Consider the following 17,789-nt stretch of genomic DNA (forward strand, 5'->3'; position numbering starts at 1 on the left):
CGCTCACTTCAGATCATGGGAGGACGTCAAAAAATCACCACCCATTCTCTGACACTTTAACCGTTAACCTTGGTTCAAACATTTAACATCACACGCACACGCAGTGTATTTCAGATAATTAATGAATTCAGATGTCACAATGATCGTTTACATGGATAAGGAGTCCTACTGAATCAATTACTGCCGTTTATATCTAACTAATGATTGTTTTTGTAAAAGTGTAACGTCGAGCCTCAGCAGCTTTCTCACTCCTTATGTGCTACTGTATAAAACCTGGTTTTGCGCCTGCACTAATTGCTTACGGCCATACCACCCTGAACACGCCCGATCTCGTCTGTACTCGGGAGATAAGCAGGGTCGGGCCTGGTTAGTACTTGGATGGGAGACCGCCTGGGAATACCAGGTGCTGTAAGCTTTTTCTTTTTCAACTCGAGCTCATTGACTCCGTGGCGTACCGTGACCTGATGTTTACTGCCAACCGCTTTGGAGGATTTAAGCAACATACAAAAACTGACAACGTCTCTCAAAACTATTTTTGTGAAACATGAGGACAGTATAGTGATACTGCCAGCAGGGAGCACCAGAGAGCTGAACCGACAGTTGTACATTTCTTAAACTTTCACCAACACAAACACGCACGCTCACTTCAGATCATGGGAGGACGTCAAAAAATCACCACCCATTCTCTGACACTTTAACCGTTAACCTTGGTTCAAACATTTAACATCACACGCACACGCAGTGTATTTCAGATAATTAATGAATTCAGATGTCACAATGATCGTTTACATGGATAAGGAGTCCTACTGAATCAATTACTGCCGTTTATATCTAACTAATGATTGTTTTTGTAAAAGTGTAACGTCGAGCCTCAGCAGCTTTCTCACTCCTTATGTGCTACTGTATAAAACCTGGTTTTGCGCCTGCACTATTGCTTACGGCCATACCACCCTGAACACGCCCGATCTCGTCTGATCTCGGAAGCTAAGCAGGGTCGGGCCTGGTTAGTACTTGGATGGGAGACCGCCTGGGAATACCAGGTGCTGTAAGCTTTTTCTTTTTCAACTCGAGCTCATTGACTCCGTGGCCTAACGTGGCGTACCGTGACCTGATGTTTACTGCCAACCGCTTTGGAGGATTTAAGCAACATACAAAAACTGACAACGTCTCTCAAAACTATTTTTGTGAAACATGAGGACAGTATAGTGATACTGCCAGCAGGGAGCACCAGAGAGCTGAACCGACAGTTGTACATTTCTTAAACTTTCACCAACACAAACACGCACGCTCACTTCAGATCATGGGAGGACGTCAAAAAATCACCACCCATTCTCTGACACTTTAACCGTTAACCTTGGTTCAAACATTTAACATCACACGCACACGCAGTGTATTTCAGATAATTAATGAATTCAGATGTCACAATGATCGTTTACATGGATAAGGAGTCCTACTGAATCAATTACTGCCGTTTATATCTAACTAATGATTGTTTTTGTAAGAGTGTAACGTCGAGCCTCAGCAGCTTTCTCACTCCTTATGTGCTACTGTATAAAACCTGGTTTTGCGCCTGCACTAATTGCTTACGGCCATACCACCCTGAACACGCCCGATCTCGTCTGATCTCGGAAGCTAAGCAGGGTCGGGCCTGGTTAGTACTTGGATGGGAGACCGCCTGGGAATACCAGGTGCTGTAAGCTTTTTCTTTTTCAACTCGAGCTCATTGACTCCGTGGCGTACCGTGACCTGATGTTTACTGCCAACCGCTTTGGAGGATTTAAGCAACATACAAAAACTGACAACGTCTCTCAAAACTATTTTTGTGAAACATGAGGACAGTATAGTGATACTGCCAGCAGGGAGCACCAGAGAGCTGAACCGACAGTTGTACATTTCTTAAACTTTCACCAACACAAACACGCACGCTCACTTCAGATCATGGGAGGACGTCAAAAAATCACCACCCATTCTCTGACACTTTAACCGTTAACCTTGGTTCAAACATTTAACATCACACGCACACGCAGTGTATTTCAGATAATTAATGAATTCAGATGTCACAATGATCGTTTACATGGATAAGGAGTCCTACTGAATCAATTACTGCCGTTTATATCTAACTAATGATTGTTTTTGTAAAAGTGTAACGTCGAGCCTCAGCAGCTTTCTCACTCCTTATGTGCTACTGTATAAAACCTGGTTTTGCGCCTGCACTAATTGCTTACGGCCATACCACCCTGAACACGCCCGATCTCGTCTGATCTCGGAAGCTAAGCAGGGTCGGGCCTGGTTAGTACTTGGATGGGAGACCGCCTGGGAATACCAGGTGCTGTAAGCTTTTTCTTTTTCAACTCGAGCTCATTGACTCCGTGGCCTACCGTGGCGTACCGTGACCTGATGTTTACTGCCAACCGCTTTGGAGGATTTAAGCAACATACAAAAACTGACAACGTCTCTCAAAACTATTTTTGTGAAACATGAGGACAGTATAGTGATACTGCCAGCAGGGAGCACCAGAGAGCTGAACCGACAGTTGTACATTTCTTAAACTTTCACCAACACAAACACGCACGCTCACTTCAGATCATGGGAGGACGTCAAAAAATCACCACCCATTCTCTGACACTTTAACCGTTAACCTTGGTTCAAACATTTAACATCACACGCACACGCAGTGTATTTCAGATAATTAATGAATTCAGATGTCACAATGATCGTTTACATGGATAAGGAGTCCTACTGAATCAATTACTGCCGTTTATATCTAACTAATGATTGTTTTTGTAAGAGTGTAACGTCGAGCCTCAGCAGCTTTCTCACTCCTTATGTGCTACTGTATAAAACCTGGTTTTGCGCCTGCACTAATTGCTTACGGCCATACCACCCTGAACACGCCCGATCTCGTCTGATCTCGGAAGCTAAGCAGGGTCGGGCCTGGTTAGTACTTGGATGGGAGACCGCCTGGGAATACCAGGTGCTGTAAGCTTTTTCTTTTTCAACTCGAGCTCATTGACTCCGTGGCGTACCGTGACCTGATGTTTACTGCCAACCGCTTTGGAGGATTTAAGCAACATACAAAAACTGACAACGTCTCTCAAAACTATTTTTGTGAAACATGAGGACAGTATAGTGATACTGCCAGCAGGGAGCACCAGAGAGCTGAACCGACAGTTGTACATTTCTTAAACTTTCACCAACACAAACACGCACGCTCACTTCAGATCATGGGAGGACGTCAAAAAATCACCACCCATTCTCTGACACTTTAACCGTTAACCTTGGTTCAAACATTTAACATCACACGCACACGCAGTGTATTTCAGATAATTAATGAATTCAGATGTCACAATGATCGTTTACATGGATAAGGAGTCCTACTGAATCAATTACTGCCGTTTATATCTAACTAATGATTGTTTTTGTAAAAGTGTAACGTCGAGCCTCAGCAGCTTTCTCACTCCTTATGTGCTACTGTATAAAACCTGGTTTTGCGCCTGCACTAATTGCTTACGGCCATACCACCCTGAACACGCCCGATCTCGTCTGATCTCGGAAGCTAAGCAGGGTCGGGCCTGGTTAGTACTTGGATGGGAGACCGCCTGGGAATACCAGGTGCTGTAAGCTTTTTCTTTTTCAACTCGAGCTCATTGCCTCCGTGGCCTACCGTGGCGTACCGTGACCTGATGTTTACTGCCAACCGCTTTGGAGGATTTAAGCAACATACAAAAACTGACAACGTCTCTCAAAACTATTTTTGTGAAACATGAGGACAGTATAGTGATACTGCCAGCAGGGAGCACCAGAGAGCTGAACCGACAGTTGTACATTTCTTAAACTTTCACCAACACAAACACGCACGCTCACTTCAGATCATGGGAGGACGTCAAAAAATCACCACCCATTCTCTGACACTTTAACCGTTAACCTTGGTTCAAACATTTAACATCACACGCACACGCAGTGTATTTCAGATAATTAATGAATTCAGATGTCACAATGATCGTTTACATGGATAAGGAGTCCTACTGAATCAATTACTGCCGTTTATATCTAACTAATGATTGTTTTTGTAAAAGTGTAACGTCGAGCCTCAGCAGCTTTCTCACTCCTTATGTGCTACTGTATAAAACCTGGTTTTGCGCCTGCACTAATTGCTTACGGCCATACCACCCTGAACACGCCCGATCTCGTCTGATCTCGGAAGCTAAGCAGGGTCGGGCCTGGTTAGTACTTGGATGGGAGACCGCCTGGGAATACCAGGTGCTGTAAGCTTTTTCTTTTTCAACTCGAGCTCATTGACTCCGTGGCCTACCGTGGCGTACCGTGACCTGATGTTTACTGCCAACCGCTTTGGAGGATTTAAGCAACATACAAAAACTGACAACGTCTCTCAAAACTATTTTTGTGAAACATGAGGACAGTATAGTGATACTGCCAGCAGGGAGCACCAGAGAGCTGAACCGACAGTTGTACATTTCTTAAACTTTCACCAACACAAACACGCACGCTCACTTCAGATCATGGGAGGACGTCAAAAAATCACCACCCATTCTCTGACACTTTAACCGTTAACCTTGGTTCAAACATTTAACATCACACGCACACGCAGTGTATTTCAGATAATTAATGAATTCAGATGTCACAATGATCGTTTACATGGATAAGGAGTCCTACTGAATCAATTACTGCCGTTTATATCTAACTAATGATTGTTTTTGTAAAAGTGTAACGTCGAGCCTCAGCAGCTTTCTCACTCCTTATGTGCTACTGTATAAAACCTGGTTTTGCGCCTGCACTAATTGCTTACGGCCATACCACCCTGAACACGCCCGATCTCGTCTGATCTCGGAAGCTAAGCAGGGTCGGGCCTGGTTAGTACTTGGATGGGAGACCGCCTGGGAATACCAGGTGCTGTAAGCTTTTTCTTTTTCAACTCGAGCTCATTGACTCCGTGGCCTACCGTGGCGTACCGTGACCTGATGTTTACTGCCAACCGCTTTGGAGGATTTAAGCAACATACAAAAACTGACAACGTCTCTCAAAACTATTTTTGTGAAACATGAGGACAGTATAGTGATACTGCCAGCAGGGAGCACCAGAGAGCTGAACCGACAGTTGTACATTTCTTAAACTTTCACCAACACAAACACGCACGCTCACTTCAGATCATGGGAGGACGTCAAAAAATCACCACCCATTCTCTGACACTTTAACCGTTAACCTTGGTTCAAACATTTAACATCACACGCACACGCAGTGTATTTCAGATAATTAATGAATTCAGATGTCACAATGATCGTTTACATGGATAAGGAGTCCTACTGAATCAATTACTGCCGTTTATATCTAACTAATGATTGTTTTTGTAAAAGTGTAACGTCGAGCCTCAGCAGCTTTCTCACTCCTTATGTGCTACTGTATAAAACCTGGTTTTGCGCCTGCACTAATTGCTTACGGCCATACCACCCTGAACACGCCCGATCTCGTCTGATCTCGGAAGCTAAGCAGGGTCGGGCCTGGTTAGTACTTGGATGGGAGACCGCCTGGGAATACCAGGTGCTGTAAGCTTTTTCTTTTTCAACTCGAGCTCATTGACTCCGTGGCCTACCGTGGCGTACCGTGACCTGATGTTTACTGCCAACCGCTTTGGAGGATTTAAGCAACATACAAAAACTGACAACGTCTCTCAAAACTATTTTTGTGAAACATGAGGACAGTATAGTGATACTGCCAGCAGGGAGCACCAGAGAGCTGAACCGACAGTTGTACATTTCTTAAACTTTCACCAACACAAACACGCACGCTCACTTCAGATCATGGGAGGACGTCAAAAAATCACCACCCATTCTCTGACACTTTAACCGTTAACCTTGGTTCAAACATTTAACATCACACGCACACGCAGTGTATTTCAGATAATTAATGAATTCAGATGTCACAATGATCGTTTACATGGATAAGGAGTCCTACTGAATCAATTACTGCCGTTTATATCTAACTAATGATTGTTTTTGTAAGAGTGTAACGTCGAGCCTCAGCAGCTTTCTCACTCCTTATGTGCTACTGTATAAAACCTGGTTTTGCGCCTGCACTAATTGCTTACGGCCATACCACCCTGAACACGCCCGATCTCGTCTGATCTCGGAAGCTAAGCAGGGTCGGGCCTGGTTAGTACTTGGATGGGAGACCGCCTGGGAATACCAGGTGCTGTAAGCTTTTTCTTTTTCAACTCGAGCTCATTGACTCCGTGGCGTACCGTGACCTGATGTTTACTGCCAACCGCTTTGGAGGATTTAAGCAACATACAAAAACTGACAACGTCTCTCAAAACTATTTTTGTGAAACATGAGGACAGTATAGTGATACTGCCAGCAGGGAGCACCAGAGAGCTGAACCGACAGTTGTACATTTCTTAAACTTTCACCAACACAAACACGCACGCTCACTTCAGATCATGGGAGGACGTCAAAAAATCACCACCCATTCTCTGACACTTTAACCGTTAACCTTGGTTCAAACATTTAACATCACACGCACACGCAGTGTATTTCAGATAATTAATGAATTCAGATGTCACAATGATCGTTTACATGGATAAGGAGTCCTACTGAATCAATTACTGCCGTTTATATCTAACTAATGATTGTTTTTGTAAAAGTGTAACGTCGAGCCTCAGCAGCTTTCTCACTCCTTATGTGCTACTGTATAAAACCTGGTTTTGCGCCTGCACTAATTGCTTACGGCCATACCACCCTGAACACGCCCGATCTCGTCTGATCTCGGAAGCTAAGCAGGGTCGGGCCTGGTTAGTACTTGGATGGGAGACCGCCTGGGAATACCAGGTGCTGTAAGCTTTTTCTTTTTCAACTCGAGCTCATTGACTCCGTGCCCGTGGCGTACCGTGACCTGATGTTTACTGCCAACCGCTTTGGAGGATTTAAGCAACATACAAAAACTGACAACGTCTCTCAAAACTATTTTTGTGAAACATGAGGACAGTATAGTGATACTGCCAGCAGGGAGCACCAGAGAGCTGAACCGACAGTTGTACATTTCTTAAACTTTCACCAACACAAACACGCACGCTCACTTCAGATCATGGGAGGACGTCAAAAAATCACCACCCATTCTCTGACACTTTAACCGTTAACCTTGGTTCAAACATTTAACATCACACGCACACGCAGTGTATTTCAGATAATTAATGAATTCAGATGTCACAATGATCGTTTACATGGATAAGGAGTCCTACTGAATCAATTACTGCCGTTTATATCTAACTAATGATTGTTTTTGTAAGAGTGTAACGTCGAGCCTCAGCAGCTTTCTCACTCCTTATGTGCTACTGTATAAAACCTGGTTTTGCGCCTGCACTAATTGCTTACGGCCATACCACCCTGAACACGCCCGATCTCGTCTGATCTCGGAAGCTAAGCAGGGTCGGGCCTGGTTAGTACTTGGATGGGAGACCGCCTGGGAATACCAGGTGCTGTAAGCTTTTTCTTTTTCAACTCGAGCTCATTGACTCCGTGGCCTAACGTGGCGTACCGTGACCTGATGTTTACTGCCAACCGCTTTGGAGGATTTAAGCAACATACAAAAACTGACAACGTCTCTCAAAACTATTTTTGTGAAACATGAGGACAGTATAGTGATACTGCCAGCAGGGAGCACCAGAGAGCTGAACCGACAGTTGTACATTTCTTAAACTTTCACCAACACAAACACGCACGCTCACTTCAGATCATGGGAGGACGTCAAAAAATCACCACCCATTCTCTGACACTTTAACCGTTAACCTTGGTTCAAACATTTAACATCACACGCACACGCAGTGTATTTCAGATAATTAATGAATTCAGATGTCACAATGATCGTTTACATGGATAAGGAGTCCTACTGAATCAATTACTGCCGTTTATATCTAACTAATGATTGTTTTTGTAAGAGTGTAACGTCGAGCCTCAGCAGCTTTCTCACTCCTTATGTGCTACTGTATAAAACCTGGTTTTGCGCCTGCACTAATTGCTTACGGCCATACCACCCTGAACACGCCCGATCTCGTCTGATCTCGGAAGCTAAGCAGGGTCGGGCCTGGTTAGTACTTGGATGGGAGACCGCCTGGGAATACCAGGTGCTGTAAGCTTTTTCTTTTTCAACTCGAGCTCATTGACTCCGTGGCGTACCGTGACCTGATGTTTACTGCCAACCGCTTTGGAGGATTTAAGCAACATACAAAAACTGACAACGTCTCTCAAAACTATTTTTGTGAAACATGAGGACAGTATAGTGATACTGCCAGCAGGGAGCACCAGAGAGCTGAACCGACAGTTGTACATTTCTTAAACTTTCACCAACACAAACACGCACGCTCACTTCAGATCATGGGAGGACGTCAAAAAATCACCACCCATTCTCTGACACTTTAACCGTTAACCTTGGTTCAAACATTTAACATCACACGCACACGCAGTGTATTTCAGATAATTAATGAATTCAGATGTCACAATGATCGTTTACATGGATAAGGAGTCCTACTGAATCAATTACTGCCGTTTATATCTAACTAATGATTGTTTTTGTAAAAGTGTAACGTCGAGCCTCAGCAGCTTTCTCACTCCTTATGTGCTACTGTATAAAACCTGGTTTTGCGCCTGCACTAATTGCTTACGGCCATACCACCCTGAACACGCCCGATCTCGTCTGATCTCGGAAGCTAAGCAGGGTCGGGCCTGGTTAGTACTTGGATGGGAGACCGCCTGGGAATACCAGGTGCTGTAAGCTTTTTCTTTTTCAACTCGAGCTCATTGACTCCGTGGCGTACCGTGACCTGATGTTTACTGCCAACCGCTTTGGAGGATTTAAGCAACATACAAAAACTGACAACGTCTCTCAAAACTATTTTTGTGAAACATGAGGACAGTATAGTGATACTGCCAGCAGGGAGCACCAGAGAGCTGAACCGACAGTTGTACATTTCTTAAACTTTCACCAACACAAACACGCACGCTCACTTCAGATCATGGGAGGACGTCAAAAAATCACCACCCATTCTCTGACACTTTAACCGTTAACCTTGGTTCAAACATTTAACATCACACGCACACGCAGTGTATTTCAGATAATTAATGAATTCAGATGTCACAATGATCGTTTACATGGATAAGGAGTCCTACTGAATCAATTACTGCCGTTTATATCTAACTAATGATTGTTTTTGTAAGAGTGTAACGTCGAGCCTCAGCAGCTTTCTCACTCCTTATGTGCTACTGTATAAAACCTGGTTTTGCGCCTGCACTAATTGCTTACGGCCATACCACCCTGAACACGCCCGATCTCGTCTGATCTCGGAAGCTAAGCAGGGTCGGGCCTGGTTAGTACTTGGATGGGAGACCGCCTGGGAATACCAGGTGCTGTAAGCTTTTTCTTTTTCAACTCGAGCTCATTGACTCCGTGGCGTACCGTGACCTGATGTTTACTGCCAACCGCTTTGGAGGATTTAAGCAACATACAAAAACTGACAACGTCTCTCAAAACTATTTTTGTGAAACATGAGGACAGTATAGTGATACTGCCAGCAGGGAGCACCAGAGAGCTGAACCGACAGTTGTACATTTCTTAAACTTTCACCAACACAAACACGCACGCTCACTTCAGATCATGGGAGGACGTCAAAAAATCACCACCCATTCTCTGACACTTTAACCGTTAACCTTGGTTCAAACATTTAACATCACACGCACACGCAGTGTATTTCAGATAATTAATGAATTCAGATGTCACAATGATCGTTTACATGGATAAGGAGTCCTACTGAATCAATTACTGCCGTTTATATCTAACTAATGATTGTTTTTGTAAGAGTGTAACGTCGAGCCTCAGCAGCTTTCTCACTCCTTATGTGCTACTGTATAAAACCTGGTTTTGCGCCTTCACTAATTGCCTACGGCCATACCACCCTGAACACGCCCGATCTCGTCTGAACTCGGAAGCTAAGCAGGGTCGGGCCTGGGCCCCGTTTCCCGATAACGATGGATCTACGCTCGTACGATCATTCTCACGATGGATCTTGCGATCCATCGTCAATTTCTTTGGAGCGTTTCCCGAAACTCCTCTTAACGTGAACGCGCATTCGCTGCACTCACGACGTCGTAGGATTGTAACTGTCTACTGACACGGTGCTGAAATGGGCTCCGTAGGAGGGGGAGACGCAGGAATGTCGCAGGAAAATTGTGTTAAAAAGGGTTAAAATATATCCCCATCAAGGACAACAGCAGAGTAGCCTACGAAAAAAATAGACTGCAATTATATGAATGCTAAAGACATTAAAACACAATTGATTAGGCTTAAACCGACATATATCAGTCCTAATCCTGAATGCACTGTGCGTTTCACGGCATTTTCCCCCCTTAAATAATTCCTCTTCACACCTGTGAATAACCCGGGAGACGTCCATGATGAGGAATACAACGAAGCCCACCGTCTTGCCCGGTGCATCGTTGAGTGCACGATCGGGAGGTGGAAGTTGCTCTTTAGATGCCTTCACAAGTCAGGCGGAGGGCTCCAGTTTTCTCCGGCCAAGTCATGCGCCGTGATATGTGTGACGGCTATGTTGCACAACATTGCAGCTAAGGCTGGGGTGGCATTGCTAGAACCGGAGGACGTTGAGGACGATGACGATGAGGAAGATCGGTGTGAGGACGGCCTCCCTCATAACTACGCGGCTGGTTTTCATGCGCGTCGAATAGTGATTGAGACTTTTTTTTAACCCCCTCCACCCTCCCTCATGTCACTAAACATTCCCGTCAACGTGACCAATCCCCACCATATCCCAGCCTTTTGCCTGCTCCTTTGCTTGTTTTTTATAATTTTTTTTATTTATTTATTTTCTTATTTTTTTTAATTTCTTTTATTTCGTTATTTTTTATTTTTTTTAATTTGTTTAATTTAATTTATTTTTTACATTATTTTATGCTACGTTTTATGAGTAGCCATGTCAGTCTGCACAAATCCCCCCACTTTCTCTCACACATTTTGAGTGCCCTGCCTGCGCAAACATTTTCTGGACTGTCCCGTTTTATTTTGGCCATTTGAACATCTTTATTAATAAATTAATTAATAGTCTTTATTAATTACCAAACTAAGAACATAAAGGCGCAATGCGTTTTAATAAAACGCACGGACATTCCGTCTATTGGATGCGTTTTATTAAAACGCATTGCGCCTTTATGTTCTTAGTTTTTAATAAAACGCATCCAATAGACGGAATGTCCGATGGTGTCGCCACTGAGGCTATAGCTGACGATGCTCTTAGCGTCCTACGAGTACCTACGAGCACCCCTGGAGTACTCGTTAGCTACGAGCGTTTTCAAGACGTTCGTTCCCCACGATGCTTTCGGGAAACGCGGTGAAAACTCTACGATGCCCTTTCGACGCACTTCACGATCCACTTAGGCTAACGACGCTTTCGGGAAACGGGGCCCTGGTTAGTACTTGGATGGGAGACCGCCTGGGAATACCAGGTGCTGTAAGCTTTTTCTTTTTCAACTCGAGCTCATTGACTCCGTGGCCTACCGTGGCGTACCGTGACCTGATGTTTACTGCCAACCGCTTTGGAGGATTTAAGCAACATATAAAAACTGACAACGTCTCTCAAAACTATTTTTGTGAAACATGAGGACAGTATAGTGATACTGCCAGCAGGGAGCACCAGAGAGCTGAACCGACAGTTGTACATTTCTTAAACTTTCACCAACACAAACACGCACGCTCACTTCAGATCATGGGAGGACGTCAAAAAATCCCCACCCATTCTCTGACACTTTAACCGTTAACCTTGGTTCAAACATTTAACATCACACGCACACGCAGTGTATTTCAGATAATTAATGAATTCAGATGTCACAATGATCGTTTACATGGATAAGGAGTCCTACTGAATCAATTACTGCCGTTTATATCTAACTAATGATTGTTTTTGTAAAAGTGTAACGTCGAGCCTCAGCAGCTTTCTCACTCCTTATGTGCTACTGTATAAAACCTGGTTTTGCGCCTGCACTATTGCTTACGGCCATACCACCCTGAACACGCCCGATCTCGTCTGAACTCGGAAGCTAAGCAGGGTCGGGCCTGGTTAGTACTTGGATGGGAGACAGCCTGGGAATACCAGGTGCTGTAAGCTTTTTCTTTTTCAACTCGAGCTCATTGACTCCGTGGCCTACCGTGGCGTACCGTGACCTGATGTTTACTGCCAACCGCTTTGGAGGATTTAAGCAACATACAAAAACTGACAACGTCTCTCAAAACTATTTTTGTGAAACATGAGGACAGTATAGTGATACTGCCAGCAGGGAGCACCAGAGAGCTGAACCGACAGTTGTACATTTCTTAAACTTTCACCAACACAAACACGCACGCTCACTTCAGATCATGGGAGGACGTCAAAAAATCACCACCCATTCTCTGACACTTTAACCGTTAACCTTGGTTCAAACATTTAACATCACACGCACACGCAGTGTATTTCAGATAATTAATGAATTCAGATGTCACAATGATCGTTTACATGGATAAGGAGTCCTACTGAATCAATTACTGCCGTTTATATCTAACTAATGATTGTTTTTGTAAAAGTGTAACGTCGAGCCTCAGCAGCTTTCTCACTCCTTATGTGCTACTGTATAAAACCTGGTTTTGCGCCTGCACTAATTGCTTACGGCCATACCACCCTGAACACGCCCGATCTCGTCTGATCTCGGAAGCTAAGCAGGGTCGGGCCTGGTTAGTACTTGGATGGGAGACCGCCTGGGAATACCAGGTGCTGTAAGCTTTTTCTTTTTCAACTCGAGCTCATTGACTCCGTGGCCTACCGTGGCGTACCGTGACCTGATGTTTACTGCCAACCGCTTTGGAGGATTTAAGCAACATACAAAAACTGACAACGTCTCTCAAAACTATTTTTGTGAAACATGAGGACAGTATAGTGATACTGCCAGCAGGGAGCACCAGAGAGCTGAACCGACAGTTGTACATTTCTTAAACTTTCACCAACACAAACACGCACGCTCACTTCAGATCATGGGAGGACGTCAAAAAATCACCACCCATTCTCTGACACTTTAACCGTTAACCTTGGTTCAAACATTTAACATCACACGCACACGCAGTGTATTTCAGATAATTAATGAATTCAGATGTCACAATGATCGTTTACATGGATAAGGAGTCCTACTGAATCAATTACTGCCGTTTATATCTAACTAATGATTGTTTTTGTAAAAGTGTAACGTCGAGCCTCAGCAGCTTTCTCACTCCTTATGTGCTACTGTATAAAACCTGGTTTTGCGCCTGCACTAATTGCTTACGGCCATACCACCCTGAACACGCCCGATCTCGTCTGATCTCGGAAGCTAAGCAGGGTCGGGCCTGGTTAGTACTTGGATGGGAGACCGCCTGGGAATACCAGGTGCTGTAAGCTTTTTCTTTTTCAACTCGAGCTCATTGACTCCGTGGCCTAACGTGGCGTACCGTGACCTGATGTTTACTGCCAACCGCTTTGGAGGATTTAAGCAACATACAAAAACTGACAACGTCTCTCAAAACTATTTTTGTGAAACATGAGGACAGTATAGTGATACTGCCAGCAGGGAGCACCAGAGAGCTGAACCGACAGTTGTACATTTCTTAAACTTTCACCAACACAAACACGCACGCTCACTTCAGATCATGGGAGGACGTCAAAAAATCACCACCCATTCTCTGACACTTTAACCGTTAACCTTGGTTCAAACATTTAACATCACACGCACACGCAGTGTATTTCAGATAATTAATGAATTCAGATGTCACAATGATCGTTTACATGGATAAGGAGTCCTACTGAATCAATTACTGCCGTTTATATCTAACTAATGATTGTTTTTGTAAAAGTGTAACGTCGAGCCTCAGCAGCTTTCTCACTCCTTATGTGCTACTGTATAAAACCTGGTTTTGCGCCTGCACTAATTGCTTACGGCCATACCACCCTGAACACGCCCGATCTCGTCTGAACTCGGAAGCTAAGCAGGGTCGGGCCTGGTTAGTACTTGGATGGGAGACCGCCTGGGAATACCAGGTGCTGTAAGCTTTTTCTTTTTCAACTCGAGCTCATTGACTCCGTGGCCTACCGTGGCGTACCGTGACCTGATGTTTACTGCCAACCGCTTTGGAGGATTTAAGCAACATACAAAAACTGACAACGTCTCTCAAAACTATTTTTGTGAAACATGAGGACAGTATAGTGATACTGCCAGCAGGGAGCACCAGAGAGCTGAACCGACAGTTGTACATTTCTTAAACTTTCACCAACACAAACACGCACGCTCACTTCAGATCATGGGAGGACGTCAAAAAATCACCACCCATTCTCTGACACTTTAACCGTTAACCTTGGTTCAAACATTTAACATCACACGCACACGCAGTGTATTTCAGATAATTAATGAATTCAGATGTCACAATGATCGTTTACATGGATAAGGAGTCCTACTGAATCAATTACTGCCGTTTATATCTAACTAATGATTGTTTTTGTAAAAGTGTAACGTCGAGCCTCAGCAGCTTTCTCACTCCTTATGTGCTACTGTATAAAACCTGGTTTTGCGCCTGCACTAATTGCTTACGGCCATACCACCCTGAACACGCCCGATCTCGTCTGATCTCGGAAGCTAAGCAGGGTCGGGCCTGGTTAGTACTTGGATGGGAGACCGCCTGGGAATACCAGGTGCTGTAAGCTTTTTCTTTTTCAACTCGAGCTCATTGACTCCGTGGCCTACCGTGGCGTACCGTGACCTGATGTTTACTGCCAACCGCTTTGGAGGATTTAAGCAACATACAAAAACTGACAACGTCTCTCAAAACTATTTTTGTGAAACATGAGGACAGTATAGTGATACTGCCAGCAGGGAGCACCAGAGAGCTGAACCGACAGTTGTAAATTTCTTAAACTTTCACCAACACAAACACGCACGCTCACTTCAGATCATGGGAGGACGTCAAAAAATCCCCACCCATTCTCTGACACTTTAACCGTTAACCTTGGTTCAAACATTTAACATCACACGCACACGCAGTGTATTTCAGATAATTAATGAATTCAGATGTCACAATGATCGTTTACATGGATAAGGAGTCCTACTGAATCAATTACTGCCGTTTATATCTAACTAATGATTGTTTTTGTAAAAGTGTAACGTCGAGCCTCAGCAGCTTTCTCACTCCTTATGTGCTACTGTATAAAACCTGGTTTTGCGCCTGCACTATTTGCTTACGGCCATACCACCCTGAACACGCCCGATCTCGTCTGAACTCGGAAGCTAAGCAGGGTCGGGCCTGGTTAGTACTTGGATGGGAGACCGCCTGGGAATACCAGTGCCCTATACCACGAAGCTCGCTGAACATACCCAGGCTTTCTTGGGAAAACCTGGCTCGACAGAGCCGCAACTCGCAATCAGAGTTAAATGGTACCACGAAGCTCACTTTAGATTAAATTAGTTGAACCAGGTTTTCCCCTTTAGGTTCAGTGCGCGTTCACGTGAAAGGGGCGTTTTTTGCGTCATTTTTCTCACCTTTACGATAGATCAAGCAGTCTATATGCGTAGAAGTGAAAATATTCTGCATATTGTCTGTAAAATAACTATGCCAAATGCAGAATTGTTCGCCATTAATCCAAATAGAATGATGATGATTTAAAAATGCATAAGCAACGTCCATCCTGCCTTATTCTATCATTTAGGGAATTCACTTTAAATACACCCAATTTAAGAAATGTATGGCATGTTTTCGACTGCCGAGAGGTAGCGGCTCTAGCGTAATAGATTGGTATAAGACCTGAAAGCCAGCGACCGGGGTTCAATTTCGCCGGTCTATCATCATGCATTTTACCCCCATAGATGTGGTGCCAGCACGGCATTGAAAATATGGGTTCAAGTTCGAAATAAGCACAAAAATATAATTCCATAAGCTTTAGTGAATAAGTATTCCATATGCATGAGAATTAGGACTTTTTAAGCTTCACATAAATTTGCATCACTTGGGAGTCGACCCCCCCACGCAGAAACTCAAGACTGACGCGCTACCTCCACTCTAGCACACTGTCACGGAGACACAATGCGCAACAGTAATCATTGTCTACATAAGGTCCAAAAGGACGATCAAATAACGAACACCCTCTGATGAGAATCTGTATCTCTCATGAAGAACCCCAATTTCGTTGTTTGCACAATGACAATAAAGTCTGAAATCTGAATATCGTCAGACAATGCCAAGGGATCGGTTCTGTCCCGTAAAACCCTTGTCTCCGGAGAAGTGCGCCGGGGTCCACGGGAACACCCACAAATGGTGACGCCATTGTCAGAGGAGGGGCTAGGAAGCTGCGCACGCCGATTTAAGTAGCCGATCTCCGGCTAGACTAAGCCGAAAAAAACTGCTCCCGACCAGGTTTGGTTGCGAGCATAAGTCACCATGGTGATACAGCGACGCTAAAAGAGATCGACTTTCGTGGTACAACTAACCCAGGCTTGGAGCTCAACATACCTCGCTAACCCTCTAAGCGAGCTTCGTGGTACAGGGCCCAGGTGCTGTAAGCTTTTTCTTTTTCAACTCGAGCTCATTGACTCCGTGGCCTACCGTGGCGTACCGTGACCTGATGTTTACTGCCAACCGCTTTGGAGGATTTAAGCAACATACAAAAACTGACAACGTCTCTCAAAACTATTTTTGTGAAACATGAGGACAGTATAGTGATACTGCCAGCAGGGAGCACCAGAGAGCTGAACCGACAGTTGTACATTTCTTAAACTTTCACCAACACAAACACGCACGCTCACTTCAGATCATGGGAGGACGTCAAAAAATCACCACCCATTCTCTGACACTTTAACCGTTAACCTTGGTTCAAACATTTAACATCACACGCACACGCAGTGTATTTCAGATAATTAATGAATTCAGATGTCACAATGATCGTTTACATGGATAAGGAGTCCTACTGAATCAATTACTGCCGTTTATATCTAACTAATGATTGTTTTTGTAAAAGTGTAACGTCAAGCCTCAGCAGCTTTCTCACTCCTTATGTGCTACTGTATAAAACCTGGTTTTGCGCCTGCACTAATTGCTTACGGCCATACGACCCTGAACATGCCAGATCTCGTCTGATCTCAGAAGCTAAGCAGGGTCGGGCCTGGTTAGTACTTGGAAGGGAGACCGCCTGGGAATACCAGGTGCTGTAAGCTTTTTCTTTTTCAACTCGAGCTCATTGACTCCGTGGCCTACCGTGGCGTACCGTGACCTGATGTTTACTGCCAACCGCTTTGGAGGATTTAAGCAACATACAAAAACTGACAACGTCTCTCAAAACTATTTTTGTGAAACATGAGGACAGTATAGTGATACTGCCAGCAGGGAGCACCAGAGAGCTGAACCGACAGTTGTACATTTCTTAAACTTTCACCAACACAAACACGCACGCTCACTTCAGATCATGGGAGGACGTCAAAAAATCACCACCCATTCTCTGACACTTTAACCGTTAACCTTGGTTCAAACATTTAACATCACACGCACACGCAGTGTATTTCAGATAATTAATGAATTCTGATGTCACAATGATCGTTTACATGGATAAGGAGTCCTACTGAATCAATTACTGCCGTTTATATCTAACTAATGATTGTTTTTGTAAGAGTGTAACGTCGAGCCTCAGCAGCTTTCTCACTCCTTATGTGCTACTGTATAAAACCTGGTTTTGC

The 17,789-nt window shown here is 44.3% G+C and overlaps 22 non-coding genes across 22 annotated transcripts; all 22 read left to right on the plus strand.

Moving 5' to 3' along the window:
- Positions 1-296: 296 nt before the first annotated feature.
- LOC130401048 (5S ribosomal RNA) lies at positions 297-415 on the plus strand. The gene has a single exon (XR_008903510.1). It is a non-coding gene; the product is annotated as a 5S ribosomal RNA (ribosomal RNA).
- A 518-nt stretch (positions 416-933) lies between these two features.
- LOC130398012 (5S ribosomal RNA) lies at positions 934-1,052 on the plus strand. The gene has a single exon (XR_008900600.1). It is a non-coding gene; the product is annotated as a 5S ribosomal RNA (ribosomal RNA).
- A 529-nt stretch (positions 1,053-1,581) lies between these two features.
- LOC130398013 (5S ribosomal RNA) lies at positions 1,582-1,700 on the plus strand. The gene has a single exon (XR_008900601.1). It is a non-coding gene; the product is annotated as a 5S ribosomal RNA (ribosomal RNA).
- Positions 1,701-2,219: 519 nt separating this feature from the next.
- LOC130398014 (5S ribosomal RNA) lies at positions 2,220-2,338 on the plus strand. The gene has a single exon (XR_008900602.1). It is a non-coding gene; the product is annotated as a 5S ribosomal RNA (ribosomal RNA).
- Positions 2,339-2,867: 529 nt separating this feature from the next.
- Positions 2,868-2,986, plus strand: LOC130398015 (5S ribosomal RNA). Its single transcript, XR_008900603.1, has one exon. It is a non-coding gene; the product is annotated as a 5S ribosomal RNA (ribosomal RNA).
- Positions 2,987-3,505: 519 nt separating this feature from the next.
- On the plus strand, positions 3,506-3,624 carry LOC130398016 (5S ribosomal RNA). The gene has a single exon (XR_008900604.1). It is a non-coding gene; the product is annotated as a 5S ribosomal RNA (ribosomal RNA).
- Positions 3,625-4,153: 529 nt separating this feature from the next.
- On the plus strand, positions 4,154-4,272 carry LOC130398017 (5S ribosomal RNA). The gene has a single exon (XR_008900605.1). It is a non-coding gene; the product is annotated as a 5S ribosomal RNA (ribosomal RNA).
- A 529-nt stretch (positions 4,273-4,801) lies between these two features.
- On the plus strand, positions 4,802-4,920 carry LOC130398018 (5S ribosomal RNA). The gene has a single exon (XR_008900606.1). It is a non-coding gene; the product is annotated as a 5S ribosomal RNA (ribosomal RNA).
- A 529-nt stretch (positions 4,921-5,449) lies between these two features.
- Positions 5,450-5,568, plus strand: LOC130398020 (5S ribosomal RNA). Its single transcript, XR_008900608.1, has one exon. It is a non-coding gene; the product is annotated as a 5S ribosomal RNA (ribosomal RNA).
- A 529-nt stretch (positions 5,569-6,097) lies between these two features.
- On the plus strand, positions 6,098-6,216 carry LOC130398021 (5S ribosomal RNA). The gene has a single exon (XR_008900609.1). It is a non-coding gene; the product is annotated as a 5S ribosomal RNA (ribosomal RNA).
- A 519-nt stretch (positions 6,217-6,735) lies between these two features.
- LOC130398022 (5S ribosomal RNA) lies at positions 6,736-6,854 on the plus strand. Its single transcript, XR_008900610.1, has one exon. It is a non-coding gene; the product is annotated as a 5S ribosomal RNA (ribosomal RNA).
- Positions 6,855-7,379: 525 nt separating this feature from the next.
- LOC130398023 (5S ribosomal RNA) lies at positions 7,380-7,498 on the plus strand. Its single transcript, XR_008900611.1, has one exon. It is a non-coding gene; the product is annotated as a 5S ribosomal RNA (ribosomal RNA).
- A 529-nt stretch (positions 7,499-8,027) lies between these two features.
- On the plus strand, positions 8,028-8,146 carry LOC130398024 (5S ribosomal RNA). Its single transcript, XR_008900612.1, has one exon. It is a non-coding gene; the product is annotated as a 5S ribosomal RNA (ribosomal RNA).
- A 519-nt stretch (positions 8,147-8,665) lies between these two features.
- Positions 8,666-8,784, plus strand: LOC130398026 (5S ribosomal RNA). The gene has a single exon (XR_008900613.1). It is a non-coding gene; the product is annotated as a 5S ribosomal RNA (ribosomal RNA).
- A 519-nt stretch (positions 8,785-9,303) lies between these two features.
- LOC130398027 (5S ribosomal RNA) lies at positions 9,304-9,422 on the plus strand. Its single transcript, XR_008900614.1, has one exon. It is a non-coding gene; the product is annotated as a 5S ribosomal RNA (ribosomal RNA).
- Positions 9,423-12,062: 2,640 nt separating this feature from the next.
- Positions 12,063-12,181, plus strand: LOC130400804 (5S ribosomal RNA). Its single transcript, XR_008903277.1, has one exon. It is a non-coding gene; the product is annotated as a 5S ribosomal RNA (ribosomal RNA).
- A 529-nt stretch (positions 12,182-12,710) lies between these two features.
- LOC130398028 (5S ribosomal RNA) lies at positions 12,711-12,829 on the plus strand. The gene has a single exon (XR_008900615.1). It is a non-coding gene; the product is annotated as a 5S ribosomal RNA (ribosomal RNA).
- A 529-nt stretch (positions 12,830-13,358) lies between these two features.
- Positions 13,359-13,477, plus strand: LOC130398029 (5S ribosomal RNA). Its single transcript, XR_008900616.1, has one exon. It is a non-coding gene; the product is annotated as a 5S ribosomal RNA (ribosomal RNA).
- Positions 13,478-14,006: 529 nt separating this feature from the next.
- LOC130399215 (5S ribosomal RNA) lies at positions 14,007-14,125 on the plus strand. The gene has a single exon (XR_008901739.1). It is a non-coding gene; the product is annotated as a 5S ribosomal RNA (ribosomal RNA).
- A 529-nt stretch (positions 14,126-14,654) lies between these two features.
- On the plus strand, positions 14,655-14,773 carry LOC130398030 (5S ribosomal RNA). Its single transcript, XR_008900617.1, has one exon. It is a non-coding gene; the product is annotated as a 5S ribosomal RNA (ribosomal RNA).
- Positions 14,774-15,302: 529 nt separating this feature from the next.
- LOC130395852 (5S ribosomal RNA) lies at positions 15,303-15,420 on the plus strand. The gene has a single exon (XR_008898857.1). It is a non-coding gene; the product is annotated as a 5S ribosomal RNA (ribosomal RNA).
- A 1,734-nt stretch (positions 15,421-17,154) lies between these two features.
- LOC130395535 (5S ribosomal RNA) lies at positions 17,155-17,273 on the plus strand. The gene has a single exon (XR_008898583.1). It is a non-coding gene; the product is annotated as a 5S ribosomal RNA (ribosomal RNA).
- The last annotated feature ends 516 nt before the right edge of the window (positions 17,274-17,789 follow it).

This window comes from Gadus chalcogrammus, chromosome 12 (assembly GCF_026213295.1).
Source record: "Gadus chalcogrammus isolate NIFS_2021 chromosome 12, NIFS_Gcha_1.0, whole genome shotgun sequence".
NCBI classification, from domain to species: domain Eukaryota; kingdom Metazoa; phylum Chordata; class Actinopteri; order Gadiformes; family Gadidae; genus Gadus; species Gadus chalcogrammus.